Raw genomic sequence first — 19,850 nt, forward strand, 5'->3', positions numbered from 1 at the left:
CATTCTCAGAGGCCTTACACGGCGAAGTGGTTAAGGATCTCGACTCGTAATCTGAGGGGCGCAGGTTCGAATCCTCATCACACTAAACATGCTCGCCCTTTCAGCCGTGGTGGCGTGATATGTGCGGTCAATTCCACTATTCGTTGGTAAAACATTATCCTAAGAATTGGCGGTGAGTGGTGATGACTAGCTGCCTTCCCTCTAGTCTTACACTGCTAAATTAGGGACAGCTAGCACAGATAGCCCTCGTGTAGCTTTGCGCGAAATCCAAAAACAAACATCAATCCATCATCAGGGTGTAGATATGACGCCATGAATACGTCATCTAATGCGCTGGCGCCATCTGTGTAAATATAATTGTACTGTCTCTTGTATGTTCATCCAACTACTTCGCAAGATGTGGATGAATCTAAACCAAAATCGGTATGGAGATTCCTTAGGTCCATGGTGAAATACACATATTTTTATTTTTCAATTTTGCATTTTGCGATTTTTATTAGTGCTTTTGCGATTTTCCACTTCTTCGCTCCTATTGGGCCCGGCATGGCCAGGTGGATTAAGGCGTTCGACTCGTAATCTGAGGGTTGCGGGTTCGAATCCCGGTCGCAACAAACATGCTCGCCCTTTTAGCCGTGGGGGCGTTATAATGTGACGGACAGTCCCACTATTCGTTGGTAAAAGAGTTGCCCAAGAGTTGGTGGTGGGTGGTGATGACTAGCTGCCTTCCCTCTAGTTTTACACTGCTAAATTAGGGACGGCTAGCACATATAGCCCTCGAGTAGTTTTGTGCGAAATTCAAAAAACAAACAAACAATCAAGAACTTCTAGTAAACTTTGGCTTATGCCTTGATTACCGTGGAATACACTTTAGTGAGTGGTGGAATAAAATAATTTTGTCTTAACCCTGTGTCTTAGTTACTTATACATGCGCGACATTTAAGCCTAGCCATCCATAATTTACCAGTAAAAGTCTAAAAGGAAGGCAGCTAGTCATCATCATCCACCGCCAATTCATGGGCTGCTCTTTCACCAACATATAGTGAGATTGGCCATAATATTATATCATCCTCAAAAGGGTGGGCATGTTTGCGATTTAAAGGTTACGAATAGAAGGCCATAACAGCCTGGCCATATCAGGCCTAGGCAAGTCGGACAGTGCCACTGTTGCATACGAAACTGTTAATTGACAACTGCAAATCACAAGTGAAAACATGATAAAATGCTGCAGTTTTTGACTGTTGTAGCAATACCATAAAAATAGAAGTTGTGCAACTTAGGACACTCACATACCGAAATATCACTTCAGCTAAGTGTAATACAACTGTGGCAATTGGAAGGACATCTGATTCTTGTAAAAACTCAACTACAACTTTACTTTAAAATATTCTTTATACGTTTCTCACATAAAGTCACCTTCCACTTACAGTGAAATGAATATGCCAAACATTAGGCGGCGAGTTAAATAAGCTTGTTCATTCGAATTTACGATAACTATAAACAAAAAAAAAAAAAGGATTAATGACAGTTGACCTAAAGGAATTTATCTGTCATTTCTGAATGTCTAAGAAAATTGGTGAGAACTTAAAGTAAGCGATTTCAGGCCTTCAAAGAGTTAAGCGAATTGGTACAACTGGTAGGTTATTTTGTCGCTTCGTTTCCATATGATTCAAAGTAAGTTAAAGTGTACAAAGCTCAGCAGTTAACATAAAATATGTAAAAGGGTTTCCATAGCAACTACAGAGACGTAGAAGAGTCCACAAAGTCAAATAATTTCAAGCCATCCATAAAAATTAAAACACAAGGTTTACCTGAAAGGCCCTTATTAAAAAGAAGTTTGGTACTTCCAGGTTAGAATATTTGACTTCATCTGATTCAAACAAAGGTCGCAAGAGGGAATGGGATAATCACTGGATATAGCAACTTTATCCAAGGTCCCATCTTGGTTGACTCTGCATGAAAATAAAGGTCAAGTTTACAATATTAAATTCTCTATTTACAAAAAAAAATGTATCCTGAGGCATTATTACACAATGTCGGATGGAATCATATGTAATGGATCAGAACTTTGTACCATGTTGTGAAGAAAGTGAGAAACATTTAAACCGAGAAGAGTAGAAAGCCTCTGTACAGAACCATGATGTCCAGTGTCGAACATCTTTAATATAGAGTGTCTGGCTAAGACATACACTAAACACTCTCGGTCCAGCTTTGATCGAATGAGGATATGGACAAATTACCAACATAAAACATCTATTAGTTCCCCAATGTTCAGTAAGTTTGCAGGATTTACATTATATTCTATAAGTTTTAAGATAACAGTCAACTTATTGCCAACAGAAAAGTCTAAAAACTTTATCTCAGCAACCATGTGAACTTGTGCCTCTGTCAAGTGGAGTTTGAGATTAGATCATAGTCCTTTCGGGCTGTAAGAATGCATGCAAATGGTTTTAAGTTATGATAGTTCGAAACCATTTGCGGTGGTCTGTTTACACAATTTAATGAGGAAAGTTTGAAATTGTATTTTATGTTCGATGGGTGTGTGTTTGTGTGTGCTTTCTTATAGCAAAGCCACATCGGGCTATCTGCTCAGCCCCATCGAGGGGAATCGAACCCCTGATTTTAGGGTTGTAAATCCGTAGACATACCGCTGTACCAGCGGGGGGCTCATGTTCGATGGATGAAACGAAATATGTATTCTCAAAACAGCTGGTATGGGTATTAAAACTTTGATTAAAATAAAGGAAGGTTTAAATGTTGTTCTGTACTTTATTTTAATTAATGTTTTAAGCCGTCTTGAGAATACATTTTTACTTCAAGCTGGTTTCTCATAATTACGAGAAACAAAATCCGAAAGAAATCAACAAACGGACTGTTTGCAACTGCAAAAAAAGTCGTTCACTGATGGCACTAATCTTTACACTAAAAAGTATAACACTAATGATACAGAGATTCTCGAGATTTCTGCACACATGGTGGAATTATCAAGATATTTCTAATCTCAAATGAACCCAGAATGAATGAATTTCTGATAAAACATTATGGATGGAAAGTGATAAACAACAATTCAACCTATATAAACGGAAACCACGCTGTTTTAGAAGCCTATGTGTGTTGTCGTAATCCTTCTCAAGATAACAAAAAAAGAAAAATTAGATGCTCCTGTTAGATAAAGATTTCGATTCATTTAAGAATTTCATTTTTTTTAATGTTTAGCATAAAATTCCACTATGTTCAGTATCAACTTTATTAATGTCTTTGCCATATTTCTCTTAATATCGTATTTTTCCAAAGCTAGTAGTCATCGTTTGTGGTTATAAATCATAAAACCACTGTACAAACTCACAAAAGTTTATTGATGTCTTTGGACCTGACCTTCCAAAATGGAATCAGGTCAGATTAGATAACAGTATGTTTCCTTACAATATTTATGGTCGAATTTAATTTACATTTAATAAATATACTTCCTTTTGAGTAAATTATAAATTATTTTGTTTATTTGACTTGTTTGAATATGATTCATTTTTAATGGTAATGTTCAATAAATAAATGTAAGAATTACACTTGAGCCATTGCCTACCATACATTCTAAACCTCATAAGACTTACCTGAAGCCTTGTTAATATAAAAAAATTCCATAGCTATCAAATACATGTAACACAAAAGCATTTTCATGAACTATAATAACATCTTAAACGCCTTTAAGAAAAAATATACTTGGAAATTTTTTCAGTTTTCTGAACTTTTCATTATATTTTATTGGTTCCTTTCTGCACAAACTACATCTAATAATTTTCCTTTCACACAACTTTACTATGAACATAAACGTTACCAATATGTGAGACAATCATCTTCTATTCTACTATATATTCAATATATTCACTACATACTATTTCGAGAATCTGGCTGATCAATGCTAGCATTTTTTTTACTTAACTCATGTACATGATACTTCGCAAGTATCACTTGGTTTCAATCCCAGCCATAAATTAACAGTATTATAACTTATTTCAGACAAGTTCCCGATTTATTATGTTACATAAGTTATGTATTACGATTTTAAATAGCCGGGAACTTTAATTTTAATTTAGAAGTTAATTAAATGTCGATATGTATCATATTTATATTTGTCAATAATATTAATACACACAATTTTTTTCTTAACAGAAATGTATTTTAATGTAAAAAAATACAATCTGTAATAATGGTTATTACAAATAATTATTTATATACAAAAACTTACAAATCACAAACAATATTTGGTCTTCTATGTGGTCTGGAACTGAATATTTTTATCAATGGTCTAGATATATAAACATAAAATTACATTTATGTTGATATACAAATACACTTCACTTGATAAAAATGCTAGGTAGCTCTATTTTTACATGTGAGTTTTTTATACTGAAGTTATGCCATGACTTTTTAGAAATACTAACGTCCGAAGTTAATTCTCTGAAGTTGAACAGTTCGTAATGTTCGAAACCTATAAACTTTCCTGGTTAAAATATATGTAGTTTTCTGATTAATAAGTGTTAATCACGATTACAGCTTCCAAGGCTTATAGTTTACTGACTGTAACAGACCAACAATATTCTATTACTATCTCTCGGCGTCTTGCGATGGCTCGCTTTTATATACTCATCAAGCAAGATTCTCGAAAGTTCAACAATGTTTGAGGACACGTTAATGTTTTCCTTAAAACATGTATCATTGATTTTTACTCTCAAGAATATTCCACAAATTTAGAGAACAAGCGGGACTTGCACAATACATATTCAACAATATACATGACATACATCAAACTGAAACAAACTTAGATATTAAATATGTGTATTACAGTAAATATCTTACAATCGTCTCTACATATCAGTCTTAAATTCTGTTGCCACTATAATACCAGTCTCCATTTCTTTATTCTTTACTATTATGCATCGAGATTATTGACTATTAAAAAGCATCTGTTCAACCTCTTTATATGTAATGGTACTCTAGTTTACATACTGGTATTAATTCGCCTATTTCAAGAAAATTCATAGTACCACCCAGTATAAGTCTTTCTATGTCACCGTGAAAATGCTATTTCTCTTGTTAAATCTAAGGAAATTTGAGTCAACGCTATTTATGAATAAACTCTAGAGAAGCTTGACTAAATGATAGAGAAAACAGGATATAAGTATAAACATAATAATAATTAACAAAATATTAAGAATTAATAATATCTCATACTCCTTCTTCATTGCATGAAAAAGTGCTGCATTTAAGAGCACTATAAATAAACAACAAGTTTCCAATTTAAAGTATTTTATCACCAAACTGACAGTAAGTAAGACTGTCTTGTGACAGTCATGTTACAGCAGTCGTATTTGTTTTAACTTGCAAGAACAAAATCGAAACAAAATGTACATTATACACCCCATTTTTTTCAATATTTTCTTCATTTTAAAATATAACAAAATTTGTAAACAAACAAGGGACCTCTTGATCCATCTAGCCCATCCTTTACATTAAGATTAACCAAGCTTTAAAACAAACAGAAATCATTTTTTTCACTTAGTTATTTATTAAGCCTTTCCGTATGTTCCACTAAATTCGGATGCAGCGTAATCCAAAAAGCAAACTACTCTCTAAGAAAAGATGAAAATAATTCATACTCTGTAAAATATTTCTGTCTGTGTCCCTACTGCTATTGTTCTCAGTATTGAGTACGGAAAAAAAGTTGGCACCAAAGCTGTCAATTCTATTAACAATCTTTAAAACCTCCATCACATTACCCATAATTCACCTTTTTCGAGAGAAAACAGTTTTAAAATTCTTATCCTGTCCTCTATTAAAATCATTCCGCTTCAAGAACACAAGCAAGGAAGACTAAAAGCTTTTGGAATTGATCCAAGTCATTGGAAAGTCTGGACGTATGACAGAAAAAGGTTCAAGGAAAATGGGAGTGACTTTCTCAGCTACAGAAAAAAAAAGAACAGATCAACTTAGAAACTAAACTCTCGTTTATCATTGAACAGACCCCACAAGTTCAACCTGCTTATTCTTACATGTTAACCAAAGCCTAGAACTTATCTCTTGTCACCTACTTATAATTTTATAGTCGGCAGCATTCCTGATACAATTAAATCATGAGCCCTTCCAACTGAAAATTAATTTTAATTCCAGACTTTCAAAAAGTTAATTTTAAGTAAACGGAAAAAAAATACAATTGGAGAATTCTGATATTGCTCTTTTTAAGCTTTTAAAGCTTTGCAAATATTGAAAATAATTCATTAGCTCTATGATCGTTTCCATGTTTAAAAACAAAATTTTGGAAAAGGGTTTATCGTGGCTGTATTGTACAAGAGGTTATCTGTATCGAAACCCAGTTTTTTGCGTTGTAAGCCTACAAATTTACTGGAAGTGTTGTTGTGGGGAAATATAAGACAAGAAAAAGACTACCCCTAAAATGAAGAAAAAGAACAGACACATCAGTCTTAAAACTGTATTAGTATACCGTTAATTATTCTTACCTAAGCCCCCTCGGTGTGGATTCCTGTACATGGTGAGGGGACCTCCCAGGGAAGGTTATGTTCTTTCAGTTTACCTCCTCTGGGATCTAAACATCCACCCACGTGTTTGCCCTGCGTGAAGGGCAGGAGAGGATCCTGATGGTTAATGGGTCCAACCCTAACACACCACTTTGGCTTTGAATTCCTGTAAACGGGCAGCCTTGGGGTGGCCCCCTTGGATCAATTGGCTGGTCCACTTGAGCTAGGGTCAATACCAGTAATGGATGTTCTCTACAGGTGTTGTGGACATTACAGCATATGCTGGTGTTTGGGTATAGTGCTCATGAAACCCTGGTGTTGTTGCAGTGTCCTTGTTTAACATTGTAGTGAGTCCCCTCGTAGGGCTCCATGGTGGATGGGGTCAGTGGACACTGAAATATTCCTTTTATTATTATGGATCCTCGAAATAAAAATTTAAATAAAATAATAAAAACAGTCAATAGGTAAACGACGACGTCTTGAAGATTCTGAGCAGCAATATTTAACATCTGTAACACCTGTTGTACCTTATTTTCTTGTACTACATTCTCTTTGAGACAAACCTTTAAGGCAAATGTCTCCCTTTTTCATTCAGAAGGGACTAGAGGGTGTTGCTGGCTCTCCAAGGTCATAAAGAAGCTTCGATCTGGTGACATAGTGGTCGAAACATCTACATCTCAACACAGTGAACTCCTCTTGCATTCAAAGGCGATTGAGGATATACCTATTGAGGTTACATCTCATGCTACTTTGAATTCATCACGAGGAGTTATTTTTGAGAGGGATTTGAAGAATATTCCCGAGTCAAAGCTTCTCTCTGGTTTCTCCACCCAAGGAGTTTCTGCAGTGAGGCGTATCTCTACTCGCAAAGATGGAGTTATGGTGCCGACAAATATCCTCGTTTTGACATTTACATCACCACGTGCACCTGTCACCACCAAGGCAGGTTATCTTAATTACAAAGTAGGGCCATACATTCCAAACCCTCTCCAATGTTTCCAGTGTCAGCGGTTCGGTTACTCGAAGACGTCATGTCGTGGTTCCTTGACGTGTGGTCGTTGTGGTGGCAAGAACCATGATGCTTATGAGTGTGAAACGGACCCTCATCGCGTCAATTGCAATGACTCTCACCCGTCCTACTTTCATTCTTGCCCTGAATGGTTGGAAGAAAAAGAGGTGCATTACCTATCTTGAAGCTCGAAAGTTGCTGTCCACCACTTCATCTCGAACGTATGCTGCTATACTTCGTTCCACTACTACAGTGGGTATGCAAACTAATCTCACTGTGCCTTCAAAAGAATCGTTCTCAAAACAAATGAAAAGTCTTTTCACTTCCCTAGTTAAAAATGTTGATGAATCAACTTCAACACCCATCTCTGTCCCTTACATACATCCCAACGAACCCCAAGATCCACTTCATTTGGTTCCAGCTACAGGCATTTTCTCGGATAAATCTTCCTCTCCCGCCCCAAGATGCAAAACGATCACCATTCACGTCCTCAGTCGCTGGAATCCTCTTCCAACAGTAAAATCCTGTCCAGTCTAATCCATGGAAATCGATTAACTTCCCTCGAATAAAGACAGTAAGGAAAAAGACGTGGTCGTAAACAGAAGGGTTCTCCACCCAATTCACCTACATATAAATAAAAATGGCCATCCTGATACAATGGAACTGTCGAGGTTTACGTTCTAATCTAGATGACATCAAAACCGTGACTACTTCCTACCATCCCGCATGTCTTTCCCTACAGGAAACATTTCTGAAACCTGCCGATACAGTCGCCTTTTGGCGGTTTTCTTGGTACAGAAATGGCAGGCTGTGTGATGGACAAGTGTATGGAGGGGTAGCGCTGTTGGTTGATCAGCATGTGCCCACCCTGTCTTTTCCACTCGACACACCCTTGGAGGCCGTAGCCATCCGTGTACCATCACAGTTTTTTTTATCTCAACCTGTCGCCTGGAGAGACCTATGATCAATAAGTCCTTGATACTGTCATTGAACAGTAGCAATCCCTTTGTAATCCTGGGGGATTTTAATGGACATCATACCCTCTGGGAAAGTGCTGATATTGATAGGAGGGATCGCTCCATAGAGGATATGCTCTCTGATCCTAACCTTTCTTTTTCTTCTACTTAGTGGTTCTTTTACTTATTTTCATGCAACTCGTCAGTCCTTTACTGCTATTTATCTCTCAGTTTGCTCCCCTTCACTATTCTCCCATTTTTTCTTGAAGGGTTGACAATAATCCTCGAGGTAGTGATCATTTTCCTATAATTTTGATAGATATTGTCCGTAGTCGATGCCACCCGACCCACGTGACCCGGTGAAAGCTGGATCAAGCAAAATGGCCCTCTTTCACTGCTCTAGAAGAATTAGATCCTGCCATCGTCTGTAAGCCATCAATAGACGACTGTATGGCAGCAGTAACTGACTGTATTATACAAACAGCTGCTCAATGTATTCCTCAACACGTTTTCCACGCTATCCTTGTCGTGGTGGAATCCTGCTTGCCACATGGAACGGAAGGCTCAAAAACAGGTCTGGGATAATTTTTGTAGGTATCTCACACTCTCGAACTGCATCGCTTCCCAACGGGCCCGTGCACATGCTCGGTGGGTAAGACATCAAAGCCAGAAGGACTCTAGGATTAAATCCACAACCAGCGTATCTTCTACCACCAGTTTCAAAGTCATATGGTACAAGATTCGAAAGGTCAGTGGGCAATATAATTCTGTCCCCCTCTCGATCTTGCACTCTGATGACCAGAAAGTAACTAATACCCAGAGCATCGCCGATACTCTAGGTGAAAGGTTTTGCCAGGTATCTAGCACTTCTGCTTTTTCCTCCACCTTCTTAGCCATCAGGACTTGGGCAGAGTGATCACCTCTTTCCTTTTAAGCTGATTGTCTCTATGACTATAATCATCCCTTTACACTAGTGGAACTTAAACTGACTCTTCATTGGTCTGGCAATACATCAGTTGGACCTGATGATGTACACTATGAAATGCTGCGCACTTATCTCCTGCTTCTCTTGCTATTTGTCTCATTGTTTTGACCGAATCTGGCAAGAGAATGTTTTTCCTGATGCCTGGCGCCAGGCTATTGTCCTACCTTTCTTTAAGCCTGGGAAGGATCCCAAGATTCCTTCAAACTACCATCCAATTGCTTTGATGAGCTGTCTCTGAAAGACCTTAGAGACGATGGTTAATGCTCGTCTCATTTGGTTCCTCGAATCAAACAATCTCCTCTCACTCTCCCAGTGTGGGTTCCGACGACAGTGCTCCATCATGGACCACCTGATTCGACTTGAAACGTCAATCAGAAAAGCCTTTCTCAAACGACAACATCTTGAATCAATATCCTTTGACATTGAGAAGGCTTATGATATAATATGGAGGTATGGCATTTTGCAAGACGTCCATATGTGTGGGTTACGTGGCCATTTTCCCATTTTTATTAAACATTTTAATGGACAGGAGGTTCTACATTCGTGTGGATTCGACACTTTTTCGTTCTTTTTTACAGGAATTTGGAGTCCCTTAGAGCTGTGTTTTGAGTATCACACTTTTCAGTATAAAGATTAATGTCATCACTGAACAACTCCTTTTTACTGTTGCAAATGGGCTCTATGTCGACGACTTTCACATCTCATGTCAGTCGTCGAACATAAAGTATATTGAGGGGCAACTACAGACTGCTCTCAATCATTTACTGAAGTGGATCACAGCAAACGACTTTAACTTCTCTCTCTCTAAATCCGTTTGCATGCACTTTAACCACAAATGGAGTATTCACCCTGATCCTGAACTCCGTATTGGTGAAGTTCTGCTGCCTGTGGTCCCTGAGGCAAAGTTCTTGGGGCTTATCTTTGATCATCAGCTGACCTTTATACCACACATCAAGCAGCTATGAGCCAAATGTTCAAGAGCACTGAACATCCTCCATGTCCTCTCTTCCACCACTAGGGGAGCAAAATGATGTTCTATGCTAAAAATATATCGTGCTCTAATTATTTGATCAAAACTCGACTATGGATCACTGGTCTATGATTCTGCCAGGACCTCGGCCTTAAAGATGCTGGACCCCATTCATCATCATGGACTTCAGCTCTGCATTGGGGCTTTTTGCACTTCCACAGTTCAGAGCTTATAGATAGAGTCTCATGAATCTTTTTTGCATCTCTGCCGTTTGCAACTGTCTTTACTATATGCTTCAAAACTTCATTACTTACCAAAGCATCCCACCTGGGGTTGTGTTTTCCTTCCTCGACGGACCATACCTTTTAAGAACAGACGACCTGCCATTGTTCCTTTTGGCCTTTCTATCCAGGCGCAGTTGGATGAATTGGGTCTATCCTTGAATAAAATTGCTGTATCCACTGGTCAGCCCATCCCACCATGGCTTATTATAGTCCCCAAATGTGACCTATCTATAAGGCATATGAGAAAAGTAGACACTCCCGATTGGAAATACTGTCTGTTATTTGCTGAACACCTTTTGAACCATTCTTCCATTCCTATTTATACAAATGACTCGAAGTCAGGTGATTGTGTGGGCTCTGCCATGGTTTGTTTGGGTTCAGTGATTGCATGCAGAATCCCCTCTATAGCTTCTGTGTTCACTGCAGAACTATACGCTATTTCTCTTGCCCTGGATCACATAGAAACTAAGCAGTACTCAAACTGCACTATATATACTGACTCGCTTAGTTCTTTACTGGCCCTGGAGTCGCTTCACGTTAGTTCACACCCTGTTCTCGCTTGTATTCAAAACCGACTGGCCCATTTCTCTTTAACATCTACTTCTATCAGTTTTTACAGGGCCACGTTGGTATTCGCGGGAACGAGTTCGCCGACACCGCAGCTAAATCAAAATGCTCTGGCACTATCACCGCTGTGCCTGTTCCATATTTGGACTGTGGTCCTGTATTCAAGGGTCGGTTCCGTGATAGTTGGCAGTCGAGTTGGAGTGAGCAACGTGACAACAAACTTTTCCAAATAAAACCCGATATTAGACTTTGGCCGTCCTGATTCTGTAAGGAACGGAAAGAGGATGTTGTTCTAACTAGGCTACGCATTGGTCACAGTTTATAACTCATCGTTTTATTTTATCTTGCACTGATGCACCAATATTATGTCTGTGTGATACTCAAGTCACAATAAGCTACATTTTACTGTCTTGCTGTTTTAATTTTTCTGTTAGACTTTTTTAAATGTAATTCCGTTTTTATAATCAAAGTCCATCTAGTTCGATTTGATATTATAAAATGGCCGTAACATCAAATAACCCAAAACCAGGATAGGAAAGCCCAACTTCAGGTGGCTCACGGTGGTTTTTGAACTTACCTGTAAGTAACAACTTGTGTTACTGTAGCTTTCTCTTACTGCTGTGAACTAGATGTAAACATTGGTTTTAATGCTACTTATTTTTTTTTCAAACTTTGTTTTTGTTTTAACTTAATTTCCTTTTATGAATTTTACTAAAGTTATTTTAATTTTAACTTTTTACCGGATGTTTAACGCAGATAGCCAAGCTACTTTATGCCATAAAACACCAAACCAAGCGACCAATCTTAACTAAGCATAAATTATTTATTGTAAAATAACTGTTTTTTTTACGTTTCTACAGGAAGAAAACGTTTTTTTATTATTTACTAATAATCAAGTATAATTATACGAGTTCTCAGCACAGTATATTTTCATGTAAGTTGATTAAATCTTTTTACTGTCACATTTATTAAAAATTGATTTCGGAACAAATTTGTAATTGCACAGTGTGGCCGTAAGTCCCTACCCATTCATATGTTATTATAAACAACGTTACAATACGAATGATGAGTTGAAAGCAGCTGTTACCGCGGCATTTAGAACAATAATCCCTTCTATGTTGAGGAAAATGTCTCACAGAACATGGCGTCGCATAATATTATGCAGCGAGAATGAGGGGCAGCACACTGATACACTGGATGCATAAGATATATGTATTGGTAGGGACTTACGGGCCACCCTGTATATTATTTATCTTCAATGAAATATAATCCTTTACAGCATTCCTTGTTACGAAAAGTGTTCTAGAATTTTCCCTACCTAGCAAGTATGGTTAATTTTTTACCCATTTTCAAGATTTTCTGAAGTTGAAAAATTAGTCTTCAACTTTCTATGAATGATAATATAGGTTCCATGCCTTAAAATCGTGTAATACGTACACACATATATATATATTCTAGCACAAATTTAAGATGCCAGTTTTTGAATTTTCATTAGTTTAAGTAACAAATTCTGAGATGTTATTGAAGCATTCAATTTGGCCGTCATATTCACTGAATATTTTTCGTAGGAACAACGGGATAATCGCTAGAGCTCGATTGTAGGTGAAATTGAAGAGGTAAGGTAGTATTTATGAACATCGTATTTATTTATTGCTAGTTTTTAAAAAGTTTTGTATAACCTGTAAGTACTCTTCTGACAAAAATAACTTTTCTCTTTTTTTAGAAATTTAAGTTAATACTACAATCCCTAATGAAATGTTAAGCCTAATTGTTTGAGGGTTAATTTCGTAGGTCAGCGTATTGTCACAGTCATGTCATTTTTGCTTGGTAACCTTATCGCCATCTTGTCAAAGGGGCAAAGAATAGAAAAGCAATTTTAGTTTCGTGTACGTAATTTATGTGGACACAGTATACACGTGTTACTGTTCAAGGAGGTGCTTCACAAATACAGTGGTACCTCGGTTCTCGAACTTAATCCGTTCCAGAAGGGTGTTCAAAAACCGAATCAAATTTTCCCAAAAGAAACACTGTAAATTAAATTAATCCGTTACAGACCTCCAAAAATTACGCATTATAAAGAATTTAAGTAAAATTATTGCTTATATATACCTTTATAATAATACTTACATGCATAAAGTCAACTACAAAAACTATAAACACAGTAAAAAACAATAAATGAAAATTTAATTGCACTCTACATGTGCTGAGGAGAGCTGATGACGTAAGTGAAAGGTGGTGAGAAACGTGAAGAGTTAAAGGGTTATTATTGTTTGGAAGAGGAGTCACCTTCTATAAAAACGTCAGGTAACTCTCCTTCTGTGGTTCTTTCTCTTTTCTGTCTCTTTGCACCGCTACAACCTGCTGGAGACTCACTGGACCTATTTCTCACTAAAAATTTGTCTAATGAGGTTTGTTTCTGCCTGCATTTTAAAATGTTTCTGAAGTAAGACATGGAATTGTCATTGAAAAGGTTTATGCTGCAGTTTGCTACAGCTTTGTCAGGGTGAAATTTTTCCACAAAACTTTGTAACTGTCCCCATTTCCCGTACATTTCCTTGATTAGTAAACTAGGAACATCCTTTCCTTCTCCTCATCTGAAGACACTTCCTCAGTTGCCCTTGTTGCTGCTCCTTCTGAAGGTCTTGGAGTTCTTCCATGGTGAGCTCAGTGTTGTGGTCTTTTACCAACTCCTCCACATCATCACCACTCACATTCAAGCCCATGCACTTGCCTAGTGAGACAGTATCCTCGACAACAGGCTCAGCCTCAAAGTTTTCAAAGTCTCTATCTGCTACTGAGTCTGGCCATAATTTCTTCCAGGCAGAGTTCATGGTCCTCAAAGACACTTCCCTCCATGCTGGTCCATGGGCTGAATGAGAGGAGTCGTGTTAAGGGACAAGAGCTTCACCGTAATGAAACTGTACTCCTCCACCAACCCTTCCTCCAAACCTGATGGGTGAGCAGGTGCATTGTCCATTACAAGAAGGGCCTTGAGTGGCAACTGTTTTTTGTGAGGTAATTCTTTACACTTGGGGCAAACACTTCATGGACCCACTCCATAACAAATTGCCTGGTTACCCATGCTTTACTATTAGCCCTCCACATGACATTTAGTTTACTTTTCAGGACATTATTTTTCTTAAAAACCCTCAGATTCTCAGAATGGTACACAAGCAAAGGCTTAAGTTTCAAGTCCCCACTTGCATTACTACATAACAATAGAGTTAGCCTGCCCTTTATTGGCTTGTGTCCCAGCAGTGACTTCTTCTTGGTGATGTAGGTTCTCTTTTGCATTTTCTTCCAAAAGAAGCCTGTCTCATCACAGTTGAACACTTGTTGGGGAATAAAACCCTTAGCTTCTACATAATCCTTAAATTCCCCAACAAATTTATCAGCAGCTTCTTTGTTAGAACTGGCACCCTCCCCATGTATGTATGACCACACTATGTATGCCACTTCTCTTCCTAAATTTTTTAAACTGCCCCCTACTAACCTTAAAGGCATCACTTGTATCAGCACTCGTTCCAGGGGTGTTTTTCAGGAGGTCAGCATGCAGCTACTTTGCTTTCTCACAAATGATGGCTTCAGAAATGCTATCACCAGCTAACTGTTTTTTGTTTACCCAAATCAATAACAGTTTTTCTACCTCTTCCATTGTTTGTGATCTTTGTTTCATAAGCACTGTCACACCTTTTGCAACATCAGCTCCTTTGATGACCTTTCTATTTTTCAGTATGGTGCAGATTGTAGACTTCGCCATACCAAACTGTGTAGCAAGGTCAGACATGCGAACACCACTCTCGTACTTCACTATGATATCTTTTTTCACCTCTATTGTGGCTCTAACAACTTTCCTTTTTTGGTTTGCTGCTTTCGTTATCTTTCTTTGACCCCATGGTCAAATCAGAATATTTAGAAAAACAACAAAAAACAAACAAAAAGAAAAAAGAGAATGTCACAGCAGATTTTAGCGGGGGTGGGGACTGAGCGACAGGTGCGGGTAAAATGTTTTGGGCAAGCTTGACGTGGGCCAAAAATGGTCGAAGGGTCGTTCGGTTCATCAGTCGTGTTATTTCAGGGGTTTGCGCCAAGATAGCTTGGTTCGGGAACCGAGTTTATGTTCGACAACTGAAACATTTTTTTCTCAAACAATATGTTTGAAAACCAAATTGTTCGAGAAGGGGTTTGAGAACCGAGGTACCACTGTACTTCAGCTATTGTTCATACATCATTGGTTGGCAGCCAAATTATCAATTATAATATCTTATTTATAAGTTGAAAAGTTGTTGGTCGAGGCATTAGCGAGCCCCTCGGTGTGGATTCCTGTACATGGTGAGAGGATCTCCCAGAGAAGGTTCTGTTCTTTCAGTTTACCTCCTCTGGGATCTAAACATTCACCCACGTGTTTGCTGTGCGTGGCGACCCGTAAAGGGGAGGAGAGGATCCTGGTGGTTGAGGGGTCCAACCCTAACACACCACTTTGGCCTTGAATTCCTGTAGACGGGCGGCCTTTGGGTGGCCCCCCTTGGGTCAATCGGCTGGTCCACTTGGGCTAGAATCAACCAAGTACCAGTGTTGGAAGTTCTCAAAGGGTGTTGTGGACGTTGTGTCTGATGCTGGGGTTTGGGTATCGTGCTCACGAAACCCTGGTATTGCTGCATGTCCTTACATGACATTGTAGTGCGTCCCCTCATAGGGCTCCATGGTGGGTGGGGTCAGTGGGTGCCGAAATTTTCCTTTTTTCCTATGGATCCTCCAACAAAAAAATTAAATAAAATAGTGAAAAACAGTCAATAGGTAAACGACCACGTCTTGAAGACTCTGAGCAGCAATCTTCAACATCTCCAAAGTCAGTAAAGAAGTTTCAATATGGAGACATATTGGTTGAAACATCCACATCCCAACACAGTGAACTTCTCTTGAATTCAAAGGCAATTGGGGATGTATCTATTGAGGTTACCCGTCATGCTACCTTGAATTCATCACGAGGAGTTATTGTTGAGAGGGATTTGAAGAACTTCCCCGAGTCAGAGATTCTCACTGGTCTCTCCACTCAAGGAGTTTCTGCAGTGAGGCGCATCTCCACTCGCAAAGACGGATTTACGCTACCGACAAATATCCTCGTTTTGAGATTTACATCACCACGTGCACCTGCCACCATCAAGGCAGGTTATCTAATTTGCAGGTTACAACCGTACATTCCAAACCCTCTTCGATGTTTCCAATGTCAGAGGTTCGGCCACTCAAAGACGTCTTGTCGTGGTTCCCTGATGTGCTCATTGTGGTGGCAAGGACCACGATGCCTATGAGTGTCAAACGGACCCACATTGTGTCAACTGCAATGGTTCCCACCCTTCCTACTTTCGTTCTTGCCCAAAATGGTTGGAGGAAAAAGAGGTGCAGCGTTTGAAAACGACCCATAACTTTATTTATCCTGAGGCTCAGAAATTGTTGTCTGGCACTCCATCTCGGACATATGCTGCTGCACTTCGTTCCACAATTACAGTGGGAGTGCAGACAGATCTCTCTGTACCTCCAAGAGAATCATTTTCAAAACAGATGAAAAGCCTTTTGACCTGCATGGTTAAAAAGGTTGATGAATCGACTTCTACACCTATCTCTGTTCCTCCCATACAGTCCAACAAATCTCAAGATCCACATCCTTCGGTTTCAAATACAGGCATTTCTTCTGATACATCTTTTTCTCCAACCCCATGATGCAAAACAATCATTCGTTTGCGCCCTCAGTCACTGGAATCCCCTTCCAACAACAAAGACGTGCCCAATCGACTCAGGGCAGGATCCATAGAGGTCGATAGACCTCCTCCGAATAAGGACAGTAAGGAAAAAAGACGTGGTCGTAAGCAGAAGGGTTCTCCAGCCACTTCGCCTACCCGTCATTAAAAATGGCCACCTTGATACAATGGAACTGTCGAGGTTTACGTTCTAATCTGGATGATATGAAAACACTGATTGCTTCCTACCATCCTGTATGTTTTTCCTTACAAGAAACATTTATAAAACCTCCTGGTACAGTCACCATTCGGAATGCGCTTGCAGACATGGCAGCTAAATCTATCTGTTCTGGCACTATCACCACTGTGCCTATTCCATGCATGGACTATGGTCCTGTATTCAAGACCATGCCAGCTCCATGCCAGCTGGCAGTCCATTTGGAGTGAGCAACATGACAACAAGCTGTTTCAAATAAAACCCTATATTGGGCTTTGGCCGTCTAGCTTCCGTAAGATTCGAAAGAAGGAAGTTGTTCTGACTAGACTACGCATTGGTTACAGTTTTTAACTCATCGTTTTCTTTTATCTGCAACTGATGCACCAATGTGTAACACTCAAATCACTGTAAGCCACATTTTACTTTCCTGCCGTCGTTGAGAGTCGCAACTATTTTAAACATGTTCTGTCCTAGGGTTTGTCTGTTACATTGGACAGTGTCATTAGGGATGGTGACACTGTCCACCTTGATAAAGTTTTTAGTTTTTTAATAGCCATTAATCTTTTTAACCTCATTTAAGTGTTTGATATTTATTCATTACACCTTTTTAATTTTCAGTCTCAATCTCTCTAGTTCATTTTGACATTGTAAAATGGCCAGAATATTAAATAACTTGACACCAGGTCTGGAAAGGCCAACTTCAAGTGACTAACGCTGCTGTTTGAACTACCCGTTAGTCGTCCTGGCGAGTTGCTATTACACTTTTGCTGCATGCCATTTAACACTTTTATTACTTTATCTTTTAGTACTAGCCATAATGACACATAACCAGGACTGGAAAGACCAACTTCAGGTGACTAACGGTGGTTCTTGTACTTACCTGTTAGTCTTCCTGGCGGGTTATGATAATTACCATTCTGCTACAGAAAGTCCTTTACAATTTGTAGACTGGATGTCAACATTGGTTTTATGCCATTTTATGTTTTAATTGCTGTTTTTTTTACCTTTGTTTCCTTTTACGAATTTTACTACATTTACTTTACCTTTTACTTTTTTGCAGGACATTTGGCTAATTTTTATTACGATTTTGCTATATGTCTTTTAACACTTTTCTTATTTTACCTTTTGATAATAGCTGTTATAACAACATAACCTGGAACCAGGACTGGAAAAGCCAACTTCAGGTGACTGACGGTGGTTCTTGTACTTATCTGTTAGTTTCCTGGCGGGTTATGATCATTACCATTTTGCTAGAGAAAGTCCTTTACAACTTCTCTTACTCTGCTTTCACTCTTAACATTGTAGACTAGGTGTCAACATTGATTTTATACTTTTTCTGTTTTTCAATGATGTTTTGTTTTACCTTCATTTCCTTTCATGTATTTTACTACATTTAATTTATTTTTACCTTTTTAATGGACGTTTGGTGCAGATAGCCTAGCTGCTTTGTGCCATAAAACACTAAATCAATCAATCAAGCATTAGCAAGATATAGAGTAAAATCATATTTAATTGAACTTGGTATTTGTCTAAACCATCACCCTGTCTGACCCTGTTATGGCCCAGTTGATGGAGTATTGTGTCGACAGTTTTTCGTTTCGTCAGTATACCTGGCTGGCTTTGTCTTCTCTCCTTTCTTTCAGGAGCTTGACTGGATATCAAGTAAAAAGAAAGTTCAGGTCTTTTCTTGTTATTGGTTTAATTAAAAACATAGCAACTCTTCACAGTACTTGCATGTTTCGAACAACAAATGTTTATCACAACTTGTTATTATGAACATGAGATTAGATGAATAAGTAATCGTACACTTGAAGGAAGTTCCCTCATCATTGTACTATTTGTTTGTTTCTTTACTCCAATTGCTTTGTGGACATTGTACTGTGGGAGGGAAAGTTCCCAGATATCCAGCCTCAGGAATTCCATAATACCATAACATCAGCTAAAGTCTAAACATGAAAGGAGGGATTCCCAGAGGATTGTAATTTATAGTTTTCAGCGGTGGAAGTATCCGAGTACAAAGTTAAAGCTGTAAATATATAAATCTCCCTTAATGAAAGTAGTGAATCATTGTACACTAAATAACAAATGAAAAATTCTAAAGTGTTATTAGTATTAATGTTTGTAGTAGTATTAAACATTACTCTGGCATCTAGCAGCATCCTGTGGGCAAATAGTAGCACCAGAAACAAGGTGTCAGTCAGTGGGTGCTTGGCCAGTGAACTTTAATGATATATCAAACAGTAGCTCTCTTCATGGTGTACGTGGCTCTTACATTTTCTGTTTTAAAACACACAAACAAAACCTTAAAGCTATGAATAAATACCTATTGGTCATTGAATTTCAAAAACAACCATAAAATAAAATGTGATTCTGGTCCTTATTACATAATTCATGAACCAAGTAAGGTATATGTATATATCTTGCCACTAGAGCATGTTAAAAACAAGGTGGAATTGTAACGTATAAATAGATTGTACATTGCCTTAGCATCAGTTTGCGTTTATGCCCTCATAGGTATGCCTCTATCAGTCTTTAAATTTTACTTTTGAAACAAGTGAGAAGGCAAAATCTTTACTTTAAAAGGTAAATATCTAAGTTCA

Source organism: Tachypleus tridentatus, chromosome 3, assembly GCF_004210375.1.
Source record: "Tachypleus tridentatus isolate NWPU-2018 chromosome 3, ASM421037v1, whole genome shotgun sequence".
Lineage (NCBI taxonomy): Eukaryota > Metazoa > Arthropoda > Merostomata > Xiphosura > Limulidae > Tachypleus > Tachypleus tridentatus.